The following is a 13,338-nucleotide window of genomic DNA, read 5'->3' on the forward strand; positions in this document are numbered from 1 at the left end:
CAGACTCCTGGGCCCAGCCCCTAGAGGTTCTGATTCAGTAGGTCTGGAGTAGGGCTCATGAATCTGTATTTCTAATTAATTCCCAAGTGATGGTAAAGCATACTTTGAGAGGCACTGCCTCATAACACAGTATGATATTTGTTTAAATCTCTGTTTCTTTTTCAACCCACTCTTCCATGACTTTTAAAGTCCAACTATATTCTACAATGCTTTTGTGATTTTTACGGTCAATTCAGTAGTATCACCAGAACAAGAGAATGTTGTGATGTATAAATCAAACAATGCCATAGCTAAAGATTTCAAATATTTGGAAAGAATGAGAGAAATAACAATTACAAGCAAACTGAGGTATCAGTAATGTACTAAAACTTCACTAATTTACCCCAGTGAGGTGGACTGTTAATTCTTATTTTGTAATAAGTCTGATTTACAAAGTGGTTTTAAGGAATGTAATACAAATTAACCTGATGTAACTAAGGACAGGCAATTCCTATATGTTTAATGACTTTTACTTTAACAGGTAGATAAGAGCTATTTGTAATGAATACTCTCACATTTTGAATGAAGCTCTGGATTTTACATTACATGAGATAAGAATAACCTCCCCGCTTAGGTCTCTGTTTCTCACTACTAAACACAATTCCTGCTGATACGCCATGATCCTGTTGGTATGGCTACATGAAAAGGACACTAGGAAAACCAGTTGGTGAGAGATCCAAGATTTCTCTGCACTGTTTTTCCTGAGAAGGTTGTGAAGTTAATATAGGGTCTGGAGCAAACTACTGTCATTTTTAAAAATAAAAAATGAAGTCTCTGTGCGTGGAAGAATAGGAGGATTAGGAAAGGGGACCAGGAATAAGTTCTTGTAATTTTGAGTAAACATCAGCTCTGCCACTTACAAGGTGGGCACCTTAGGTAACTTTTATTACTTCTCTGGGCCTCAGTCTTCTCATTTTTAATATAGGGATAATAATATTTAAATGGAATAATCTAAGTGGAAAATTCTTCATAAACTATAAAGTGCTAAACAGATATTAGCTACCATTTCTAGGAGAGGCCTACATTTCCTGAGTGGTTACACATCCTGGAGAAGAAATGTGGTCTGACCGGTGGGTTGGGGTATGTCTGGGAGCATCAGAGAATTCGGTTTCAGAGTCAGATCTAGCTCCACCACTTAACAGCTGTGTGTGAGCTTGGGAAAATTACATGACCTCTCTGTGCCTGTTCTTAAAAACCAGGATAGTAATAGCGCCACCCACACTGCGTTGACGTAAGGAATAAATGGGTTCATAGATATTGTGGCAGCCATTGCTAGTTGCCTAGCCAGTATCTATTCTCCTTTCTTCCTTACCAATAAAGTCCCAATTTTATTCTAGGTGGCAATGGACTCAGCCACCGAAACCTGATTTGCTAGGATCCCTCGCAGTTAGGGGTGGTCATGTGACTCTGTTCTGGCCAATACGACATAAGCTGAAATCTACTGGCTGAGGCTTCCAGAAAAGCCATTTTTCTGATAAAAAAGACAAGACAGCTGTCATGAGCCCTTTCCTTTTTGCCCTTCCCCCACTGTGCCTGGAACCATGACATAATGCCTGGAGGAGGAGCAGCCCTCTTGAGTGCATTAGGAAGAGAGGCTCATGCTGAGAATGATATTGCAAAAAGACTGAAGGATGAGCCTGGGACACAGATGACGATGTGAAGTTGCTTCTTTCCTAACTTCATATCACATGAGATAAAAGGCAACCCCTCTGTGTTAAGTCCCTGTTATTTCATCATTTACCTCATCACACGCAGCCAAACATTCTCTAAGCGATACACTCGTAAAGCAGTTTGAGTGATGCCTGGCTTACAGTTAGTATTCAGTAAATGTTATTATTTGCCCAGCATTTTGTTGCCTAACCAGGTGGCCGACAAGTATTCCCCTCCATCCCTTGCAATAGTACCCCAATTTTCCTTTATGAGATCAACCCTCTCCCTATTCTAAGCCCTGTGGTTTGCATGGGATTGACACCACCCTCCACTCTAAGTGTGAGACTTCACTGGCTTAATTCAATCAGCATGAGTCCACTTCCCAAGCAACAGTGACTGCCCAGGGCTGGGCACATAACACAGGCCTAGGCAGCTCGCACATCCTCTTCTCCTGGCAAAAGGGAGTGTTCAGGTGGGCATGTAACTAAAGACAGGCAATATGAGTAATCTCCGGGCTCCTATTCTATTTAATCAAATCTACAGTCAAGGACAATAAAAAATTCATATCCAAATCGCCTTTCCCAAAGAAAAGAAACAGCAATAAAATCTACCATTTGCAATTGTGTGAATTCATTCAAATTTCTCTTCCAAAAGAAAAAAAAAACCCAGCCGACTGAAACTGTTTTGTTTTTGTTTTTTGTAAACACGTCCAGGAGGACTCCTTTAAGAACAGATGTGCATCTGGGTTTTAGAATGAACGTTGGACCCAGAGGCAGACACTGGAAACGTATGACTAATATTGAAATAATATTCACAGACAGTTGTCATGGCAGCCTGCTCATTCTGCACAAAATAGAACCCACTGCATTTTAACAAGATCTAGCAAAGGAAAGCTGCTAGCCTGCAGACAGCCTCTAACTGAGTTAAACAACCTATTAATTGGTTTTGGTTTTATTATTATATATAGCCTTCAGACTATACCCTAACTGTATCCAAAAAAATCACAAACACTTAAAATCACTAATACAAACACATAAGATGATCTTTGTTTAACACCTCCACCACTCTTGAAATCTTCCCATCAGACTAGGAGGAAAGCTTAGAGGCAAGGCCCATTGTGTGCACAGCTGAATCCACTTAAATCTAAAGACAGTAAGTTTGGTGGAAGTAGAGTGAAATTTCATTTCCGTCACCAATTAGCATTGGCTGGACGCCACTATCAGGCACCCCCTCTTAAGTGGGGTTCTGTAGGAGTGGGGAGGAGCCAAATTGTTCTGTGCTCAATTACATAGTCCCAGGGGAGTGACTTTAGAAACTGGAGGCATCTCAAGTCATATAAATAATGGAGGGGGAGACAAAGTATTTACAGCTGATCTGTTTCTCCCTTGAGCGGCTATCAAATCTAAGCTCATTGAATGTGACTGCAGGTGATTTTGTAGATTATATATAGCTGGTGTTGAGGGGAATACTACAAGAGGCCATCTTTCCTTTTAGACAGGCTTTCACGTATCACCCTGCCCCTCTGCCTGCTCTTTTGAGTTTCTTCTTTAAGAAGAGACAGGGTCTGATTAAAATTCAGTAACATCCAAAGTTAGGAAAAACCACATCAAGCCATTATCATCCATTAATATCTTGGAATAAATCAGTCCTTTGGGTTAATTAATGTTCTTCAAACTCCTTGAGATGGGGCCATGTCATACACTTAAAAAAACAAAACAAAAAATTCCCACACTACCAAACACTGAGCTCCTAGACATGTTGCAGGTATGTGACAATAAACAACTTCAATCAAGGGACTGGGACACTGAGGAGCAGTCCCTCAGTAGCTGGTGGGCAGATTAAAGACATTGCCAAAATGGTATAGGAGAGAAGTGTGGAAATACTGAATCAGTAGTGATTGTATTTTCCCTCAAATAACTGAAACTCCCACTAAACAGTAGCATTAAAGATTAGGGATTTTACTTTTCACATATAACGAGGAATCTGGAAGTAGTAAATTTGGGGCTGGGACCCAGGTAACTTCCTTCTTTCTGCTGAGCAATGTAGCTTTCTTCTTCCTGACTGTCAACTCATGGTCACAAAATGGCTGCTCTCCCTCCAGCATCACATTTGCGTTCTGAGGAGAAAGTGAAGCTAAGGGCAAAATGGGGCATACCAGCTGAGTCTACCTCCTTTTAAAGAAATGGTTTTGTAAACCCAACTACTTCCATACAAGTCATTGGCCAGAACTGTGTCACACAGTCTCCTCTAGCTGTAAGCGAACCTGGGAAATCAAACTGTTTTAGCTGGACACATTGCTGAGTCAAACAAAATCAGGCAGTGCAGTGTAGAGGTTAAATACAGCCTATAGAGCCAGATGGCCTGGGTGTTAAAACTCCACTCCTTTATTTACTACCTGTGTGACTTAGTTACCTAATTATTCTGTGCTTTGGTTTTCTCATCTGTAAACTAAGCATAGTAACAATACCTTTCTCACAGGGTTCTTGTGAGGATTAAATGAGTTAATATGAGTAAAGAGTCTGAATAGTCTCTAATACATAGCAAGCATTATACAAATGTTTACTCTTATTTTTATTACTGACAAAAAGAAGAATGGATATTGAATAAGCAACTAGCAGTATCTGCCACAGTTGTGTTGCCCACTCTGTAACCTCAACCGTCCTGGTTACTGTAATACGTGGGAACAAGTGCCCTGCTGCATCTGAGAACTGATGGCTGCCCAGGATGCCGGAAAACCAAAGCCCTGACCTGCCAAAGCGGTGATTCCCATGACCATCAGCCTCTTTCCACATTTCCTGGGAACTGAGAGCAACAAAACTTCCCAGTGTCTGAGCCAGGGAAGCAATGCCAGCCACTGCGGTGATGCCCAACATTTTAGATATGAACCATCAGGACTCCTTCAGTTGCAAGAGTCAGTAAACCCGACTCCCACTGGTCTAAGCAAAACCGGAAATGCACCCTTCAAATAGCTAAAGAGCCAACAAGTATACTTAAGGTCTGACTTGGTCGAGGCCTTAAATGATAGCACCTGGTCGCTCTTTCTCAGCTCTAATCCCTCGCTGTTGGCTCCATTCTCAGGCTTCAGGCAGGCAGCCGATGTCCTTCAGACTTGTGGTCACCCACACTATCTTCTCAACATCCTCCCTATGTTTTGGTAATTCCCCACATCTGAGTCCTCGAAGGAGAAACAAGGAATTTGATTTTCCAGCCTCTCTCATAGCAGGAGCACAGGTATGTGACCTAGGCTCTGCGAGACCTAAATTTAGAAAAGGGCAACACAAGGAGTCAAGGGGTTATGAAAGCCATCCTCTCCCAAAGTTAGTGGCAGAAGGGTCCAGTTTGCAGATACAGCAGTGATAGAGACTCTGGGCCCCATCACTGGCTTGCATTGCTAACTCTGTATTCAGAAGGGGCAGCAGTGGGCAGGCATCTTTGATGGTGCAGCCCCGCAGTGAGATTTAGACATTATTCCTGGCTTTGGAATCTCCAAAGCCTTCTCGGAGAGCCTGTGGGCCACTGTATATCCTTTAATAAACGCATTTTCTTCTCAAACTAGTAGGAGTGTTGAATCAGCTTAGGTGATATTATACCCCAACTCTTAGTTTATACTTATCAAGGTTTATTTTTCACTGCTGTTCCTGCGCAGGTTGGCTGCAGTTCTGTAACATGTGGTCTTCCCTGTAAGACTCAGGCCAACCTCTCTCTGGGGCACTGCTGTGCTCATAACAAAGGGGAAACATCAAAGCTGCACCCTGCAAGCTGGCTCTTCACACCTGTGCTTGGAAGCGAGGCACATCGCTTCCGCCCACACCCAACTGGCAAAAGTCAGTCACCCGGTCAAGACTATCAGTGGGGCAACTGTGTAAAAATCCCATGTAGGGAACAGCAGTAAATATTTTGGGCAAGAAGGTTCTGCTGTGGGCAACTCAGAGCCCCGTCTGATACAATGCAATAATCAGATGGCAGCAGAACCTCCAGCCTCTGGATTAGCTCACGTTGAGTCCAGGGTGAACACGGAAATGTCTCTTCTCAGGAATTCACACAAAAGGCCCAGGATTAGCTTTGACTGGGACTGACCTGGCGTGAGTCATTCCCCAACCCTGAACAGATCCATTCAAGACATATTCATTGAGCGGTTACTATGTACTAGGCGCTACTTAGGTTCTGTGGAATACAGCAGTGAACAAAACCAAATCCATGCCTCATGGAACTTTCATTCTAGTTGAGAATGATAGGGGACAGACAATATCTAGAAATAAGTAAATATCTAGAAAATTAGATAGTGATAAGCACTGTAGAGAAAAACAAAGCAGGAAAGGGGGATACTGAGTTTCCAGGGTGAAGGGGAAAGGAAAATAGCAATTTTTAAATAGGGCAGTCAGGAAAGGCCTCACTGAGAAGATATCTGGGCAAATACCTGAGCAAGATGAGACAGCAAGCAATGGGGCGACCTAGGGAAAGAGCAGTAAAGGCTGCGAGAACAGCAGGTGCAAAGGCCCTGAGGCAGAAGAGTCCTACTGTGTTTGAAGAACAGCAAGCAGGCAGGTGTGGTCCTGTAAAAGCAATGTAATAGGATATATGATCAGAGAGGTAATAAGTGGAAGATCAGATCATGTAGGGCCTTGCAAGCCACTGTAAGGCTGTGGCTTTCTTTCTAGTTAAGGTGGGGAGCTACTGAAGGGTTTTGAGCAGAAGTGACACAATCTAACTTAGGTCCTAAAAGGATCACTCTGGCTACTGTGTGGAGAACAGTCTGTAGGGAGAAAACGGCAGAAGCCGGGAGGCCAGAATATGAGGTTCTTGGCAATGATCCAGACAAAAAGTGATGGTGGCTTTGATTAGTATGGTAGCAGGGCAGATGGTAGAAAGTGATTAGATTCTAGATAGATCTTGAAGGTGTAGCCAATAGGATTCGCTAGTGAGATTAGATTTGAAGTGTGAGGGGAAAAAAAGAATCAAGTATGATTTCTTCCATTTTTTTCTACGTTTTAGGCCTAAATAACTGGAAAGATGAGGTTGCCCTTATCTGAGACAAGGAAGACTGAGAAAGGAGAGGGGATGGAGATCGGGAGTTTAGACACAGACAGAATAGGATTGAGATACCTATTAGACATTTAAATGGACATGTATAGTAGGTAGATTTGGAGTTTGGGGTAAAAGTCTGGACTAGAGATATAAATTTGGAATTCATCTAGGTTACAGACCATATTTAAAGCCATTAGATTAAATGAGGTCACCAGAGTGGTGAGAATGAATAGAAAAGTCCACGAACTGAGACCTGTGGAACACCCATGTTCAGAGGTCAAAGAGATGAGATCCAGCAAAGGTGACTGAGAAGGGGTGACTGGCGAGGTAGGAAGCAAAAATCAGGCGAGGGTGGCATCCTAAAAGCTGGGAGGGGAAAGTGCTTCCAAGAGGAGCAGAGGAACCGGAGAGAGCACCTAAAGACATATTTTCTAAGAGTTTTGCTATAAAGGAGAGCAGAGAAATGGAAGTAGTTGAGGCAGCAATGAGATTAAGAGATTATTTTTTAGTGATGAGAAAAAAATTATAGTATGGGACTTCCCTGGTGGCGCAGTGGTTAAGACTCCGAGCTCCCAACGCTGGGGGCCTGGGTTCAATCCCTGGTTGGGGAACTAGATCCCACGTGCATGCCGCAACTAAGAGTTCACATGCCACAACTAAGGAGCTGGCAAGCCACAACTAAGGAGCCCACCAGTCGCAACTAAGACCCAGTGCAACCAAATAAATAATAAATAAAAATTTCTAAAAAATTACAGCATGTTTGTATGCTGATGGGAATGATCCAATAGAGGAGGTAAATAAAGATGCAGGAGAGGGACTTCCCTGGTGGTACAGTGGTTAAGGATCTGCCTGCCAATGCAGGGGACACAGGTTCGAGCCCTGGTCCAGGAAGACATGCCACGGAGCAACTAAGCCTGTATGCCACAACTACTGAGCCTGTGCTCCAGAGCCCACAAGCCACAACTATGGAACCTCAGTGCCACAACTGCAGAAACTCAGTGCCACAACTAATGAAGCCTGCGTGCCTAGAGCCCGTGCTCTGCAACAAAGAGAAGCCACCAAATGAGAAGCCCACGCACCACAACGAAGAGTAGCCCCCACTCGCCACAACTAGAGAAAGCCCACGTGCAGCAATGAAGACCCAATGCAGCCAAAAATTTAAAAAAATTTTTTAAATAAAATAAAATTTTAAAAAATAATAGTAATAAATAAAGATGCAGGAGAAAGAGGGGAGTTGTTGCAGGGCTTTCCTTGAGTAGGCAAGCGCAGGTGAAGGGCTGGGTGTCGACAGGAACTCAGACAAGTCATCTAGGGCAGGAGTTCTTAACCATGGCACGATTGACATTTGGGGCCCAGTTATTTCTTGTGGTGGGTGGCTGTTCTGTGCACTGCAGAATGTTTCACTACATCCCTGGTCTCTACGCACTAGATGCCAGTAGCACACTAACCCCTACAGCCCAGAGCGTCTCCAGACATCGGCAGATAGCCCCCAAGATTTTGCCCCCTCCGCCAGGGAACATTTTGGGTTCTCACAACTCGGGGAATGGTGCTATGGGCATCTAGTGAGTAGAGGCCAGGGATGCTGCGCAACATCCTACAATACACAGGACAGCCCCCCACGACAGAGTTACCCGGTCCCAAATGGCAACAGGGCTGTGGTAGGAAATCCCTGGCCTAGATCTAGGAGGGCACAGATGCAGGCAGGTGAGCAGATGTGGGGCTTACCTGTGGAAGTTCTCTTCAGGCTGCTTGCATTTTTTTTTCACTGAAATAAGGAAGCAAGGTCATCAGCTGTAGGTGAGGTTGGGGAAGGAGGTACAGGAAGTTTAGGGAGAGAAGACATGAACCTGTCCTCCAGGTGAGGTGGAAAATGAACGGACAGGGAAAGTAGACATGATTCTGGGCCGCATTAAGAACACACTTGAGGTACTTACTCAAGAATTTAATGTGAAACCAGTAGGCCTGAAGGTGTGTTCCTCCTGGGGCCATACTCAGAGGCGGAGAGGGGAAACAGTTGGATTTAACAGACTGGTTTTGCCAACAAGTACAAGCAACAAAGGGGCAAAGGAGTGATAAAAATGACCACAGAACTTGAACTGGGCAAAAAGACTGAGGGATGTAATTAACTATGAAAAGGTAGGTGGCCAAAAAGTAACAAACACCCATTCCAACAGGCTAGTTTCAAATGTTCTGATGAGCCGTAAAAGGGGAAAAATAAGGTGAACTCTGCCATACTAAGGTAACCACTCACTTTCCTTAGTAAATACTTGAATATACACTGAAAGACAAAGTACAATCATTTCTAAATGAAATCAGCTCAATGGAGCTTCCTAAGTCAGCTCGGTGTTTGGGGCCATGGTTTCCTTGGTTGACGAAAGCCAAACCATCAGTGAAGGAGGCCGTCAGTGAAGGAAGCCGTCAGTGAAGCCAAACGCTGGGGAAGTCACACTAAACACCTGAGAGATCAGAGGACTCAAAAAGTTTGAAGTGACTTCTAGTCTTTATTTGCTAGTTCGTTTATTTCTCTGGTAGTTGTTCAGATGATTATGGGCAGACCCGGAGGTCACAGGCCTCACAAATCTGACTGAACAGACTAAAGTGCCAGGGGAAACTGTGGCCAGCTGCAGCACAAGCCATGATGCTGGTGGTTTCAAGGTGAAAGTCATCAACAGCAGTTCACGACGGGCTCTTACTTCTGGCTTTTAGGGATTTCATTTAAAAATTACAAAAGACAAAAAAGGTATCCACTTCCTCACCGGCATGCATACAAAATATTATAAGACACCAATGGAACTCTTATGGGAACAACATGCAGCCTCTATGAACGCGGGCCTCCCCAAATCACTTAGATATCAGAAAACTGAGTATGAGCCCAGCCCCGCCACTCACCAGCAGAATGGTCTCGGCAAGACATTCGAACTCTTCGGCTTCAACTTCTTCAGCTGAAAAATGGAGATAGTAATACTTACCATGGCTACCTCATAGGAATGTATGTGAAAGTGCTTTGTAAACCATATTGCACTTTACTAGCAACACAGATTGTGAATACAACTTGAAGGCAGCAGAGGAGTGGAACAAAAGTCTCCCTCCTTTTTGCTAAAGGCAGAATCCTGTGTTGCGTGCATCAGAGGTGTACCAGCCTCTTTTCTTTGTGTGGGAACCTGGCCAAAGCTTGCACGTGGCGAACCCACCCTTATAGCAAGGGCAGACAGAAAGCTCGAGGAAGGGCAAAGTATTCCCTAGAGACAAACCAGAACACGACTAGTGAGTGTAATTTTAGGCCCAATTCTTGACAGCCTCGTTTTGAACTGACAAGGGTTTGGCAACGGGTTAAATATACTGATCACTGGGCATGATGGGAGTCATTATGGCTCACTGACTAGCAGGAAACATGGAGTTTTCATGAATTCATCCTCTGGCTAGTGGCTGTCCACTCATGGTCATCTCATGGCTCACAACCTAAGCGTCAAGTGTTCAAGAGGCCTCTCGAAACGTATCAACAAAAAGGCATTCTGGAAGGGGTCCATGATGAACACTACAGGGAGCTAACTAGGATATAGGACACCTGGTACTAAAGAACCTAAGCCAGCTTGCCTCTGTTTCTGTGGAAAAATTTACATGGCAGATAAGTGCCTCCATTTTCCCAACCCGGAAAGTAGAGATAACATTGAGACCCAGACGGGAAAGGGGGTGTCTAGTCCAGCCCATGCATTTCACAAAGGGGGATACAGAGGCTTGGAAAGTGAACTGATGTTCAAGAGTACACAGCTAGTGAGTAGCCAAGGCAGCGCTAGAATCCTGACCACCACCCCCCCAATTAGTGCACCTTCCACCCACCTGTTTCTCCCAGGGGCCTTCCCAGGAAGACAGGAGTTGGCTGAAGGCGTTGCTTTCATACAATCAGCATCACTTCTCCTTCATTCTGCCAGCCTGGGAAAAGGACAGCCGCAGCCTTCAGTCACTCCAACTCACCACTGAAAGAGCCGCCCCCGACCCACCCAAATGGTTTCAAGTGCGTTTTCAAGCTTGAGGATGGCGAGCAATCCCAGGATGGTGACGAAGATCCATCCAGAAGCACTGGGGAGGGCAAAGGGCACCGACAATGGAAACCAAGAAACGATACCATACAGGCGGCCTTCGTAATGGAGGGTCCCAGCACCTTATCGGGACCACAGTCCTGGAAGCACAGGGGCAGGCTCATGGGCTGCACTCTCACGGGCCCGCGCTGCGTTTAATGCTCTGCTGTCATGGTTGTGGAATTGTCAATAACTTATGATCAAGGAACCTGATATTTTCATTTTGCATTGGGCCCCTCAAATCTTGTGGCCGGTCCTGCTTCCCCCTCCCCGCGCCAGCCAAAGAGACGGCCTGTTTATACCGGCCTCCTCACCCCTCCCCTACCCCAGACAAATAAGATCAAACAAACGCCCTGTAATTTTTAGCCCCTCTGGGGCTTCCGGAAGGGGAAGAATGTTGTGGAAAAGGTCAGGGAAGCATTAAGAGCCTGTATCCTCGGGGAAGAGGCAGAGTGACCAGCTGCCTTTTCCAACCCTGGCAAAATAAAGGCCAATATAAAAAGGAGCCCCCAGCCCTCCCCCCCAGCCCCGCGCTGCCTGAATCTTCGGCTCCTTGTGGTGCTCCTGTGCGCCCTGCTCCGGACTCAAGGCTTCCAATGCTGCCGGAAGCGGCTCAGTGTGCCCGGGGGAAAGTGGGGAAGTGCGGGTCCCTCAGGCTGAGGGGAGCTGTCAAAAGGGGCCGCGCCCGGGCACTGTCCCCTTCCGCCCACCGGGCCGACCTCGCCGACGCCCGGGCTGCGGGAAAGTTTGGGGAAGGGTGACTAGCGGGGCGACGCTCTGGCCAGGAGGGTAACCCCTCGCCCTGGCCTCCCCGTGGTCGCAGGGGCGACGAGGCCGGCGGGGAGGAAGGACGAACTACCCAGACGCCGGAGCCGGAGCCCGCCACCTGGCCGCGAACACCAAATCTCACAGGCGGCGCGGGGCCACGGCAGGGGCGGAGTTACGGCGGATGGGCGGGGTTTCAGCCGAGGAGCCGGTTCTCATGTGACACTATGAATAAAGTAATGATAAAAGGGAGGTGCGAGGGGGTTCCATAGTGTAGTGGTTATCACGTCTGCTTTACACGCAGAAGGTCCTGGGTTCGAGCCCCAGTGGAACCAAAGTAGCACGGTTGATTTTTCACTCTTTAAAGAAGAGAAGTGCTTTTCTTTCTCCCATTAATTTTTTTTTAATCTTTATTTGTCTACTTTTTGGAATGTTTTTATCGCAGAAGCGTAATGACAGATAGCCACTCCTCCCATCCCTGCCACCCTCGCCCGACCTAGGAAACAGCATAAGTGGGGGCCTGGCCGTGTTGTAGTCCCGAGGGCGACCCCGCCCCGCCAGGGCCCTACCCCGACCTCTCCTTCGGTGCTCCGGGGCGACCTCGGGAAATCCGGCGCTCGTGGGAACCAAGATCACCCAGCACGGCCCCTTCCTTACAAACCAGGGCAGGCCGGCCCTCCGAAGCCTCCAACTAAACTATGGCAGTACAGCTGTGCTTTGACTGCAGTTAAATTATTAAAGGTTTATTATTATTAAAGGTTTAATTTTTTCAGTAAACTCTAAAATACAGAGCAGAGAAAACAATAGTTCTTTTCTTTCTAGTACTGCAGTAGGGTTTGTTAAAGAGACCTTCGTCTGTTTAATGAAGAATCCATACATAGTATAGAATAAGCGTCAGGCTTGTGGACACCCCCAAAATGCTGATTGAATGAGTAAACTTTAGTTCCTTTTTGTTCCTCTGTATTAGTTCATTACAGCTTCGCTTTGGGGGGTTATTATCTTTTCAATATTGACCTTTTTCATCTTTGACAACAGGAGTGAAGTAAAGGTCTCTGGGACCCTGGGGGATTGAGGTGAAAAAGGTCAAGAACTAAAGTGGTGGCCAAGAACTAAAGAGGGAAGCGGATTAATGTACAGCACGGTGATTACAGTTAACAATATTGTATACTTGAAATTTGCTAAGAGAGTGGATCTTAAATTTTCTCACCAGACACACAAAAAATGGTTACTTTCTGAGACAATGGATGTGTTAACTAACCTTATTGTGGTGATCATTTTGCAATATATTATGTATACGGAAAAAAAAAAAGGAAGGGGAAACTCAGTATTTTTCTTTGAGTTTTTCCACATAGTTTTGTTCATACAGTGGGTAAATTTGTATCCTTTTCTAACTCAGGATTATAACACATGATTGTCCTTTTTATTACAATCACTTCATTAACTTTTTTTTAAACCTTCTTAACTGTTTTTAAGTGTATAGTTCCGAAATGCTAAGTAAAGTCACACTGTTGTGAAAAAGATCTCCAGAACTTTCTTACCTTGGAAAACTGAAGCTCTGTATCCATTAAACAACTCCCCTCCCCACCCCATCAACTTTATTGTTATTGGCTGTATAGTAATAATAATAGCTAATTATGTTAAACACTATTCTAAGTATTTTTTATGTATATCATCCCATTTAAGCCTCAAACTAACTCTATGAAATAGGCATTATTATCACCATCATACAGATGAGAAAATTGAGGCACAGAGAACTTAAGTGACTTTCCCAAGGCTACATAAC

The 13,338-nt window shown here is 45.1% G+C and overlaps 1 protein-coding gene and 1 non-coding gene across 2 annotated transcripts in view; one reads left to right on the forward strand and one right to left on the reverse strand.

The window, feature by feature from the left end:
• Positions 1-11,011, reverse strand: part of PPEF1 (protein phosphatase with EF-hand domain 1) — a 156,913-nt gene extending 145,902 nt beyond the window's left edge. Inside the window, exons 1-3 of the mRNA XM_030843736.2 lie at positions 10,552-11,011; positions 9,604-9,656; positions 8,440-8,479 (exon numbers count right to left, since the gene is read on the reverse strand). The gene's annotated coding sequence lies outside the window, so the exon portion shown is untranslated. The remainder of the gene's footprint in view (positions 1-8,439; positions 8,480-9,603; positions 9,657-10,551) is intronic.
• An 806-nt stretch (positions 11,012-11,817) lies between these two features.
• Positions 11,818-11,890, forward strand: TRNAV-UAC (transfer RNA valine (anticodon UAC)). Its single transcript has one exon. It is a non-coding gene; the product is annotated as a tRNA-Val (tRNA).
• Positions 11,891-13,338: the final 1,448 nt, after the last annotated feature.

Source organism: Globicephala melas, chromosome X (genome assembly GCF_963455315.2).
Source record: "Globicephala melas chromosome X, mGloMel1.2, whole genome shotgun sequence".
Lineage (NCBI taxonomy): Eukaryota > Metazoa > Chordata > Mammalia > Artiodactyla > Delphinidae > Globicephala > Globicephala melas.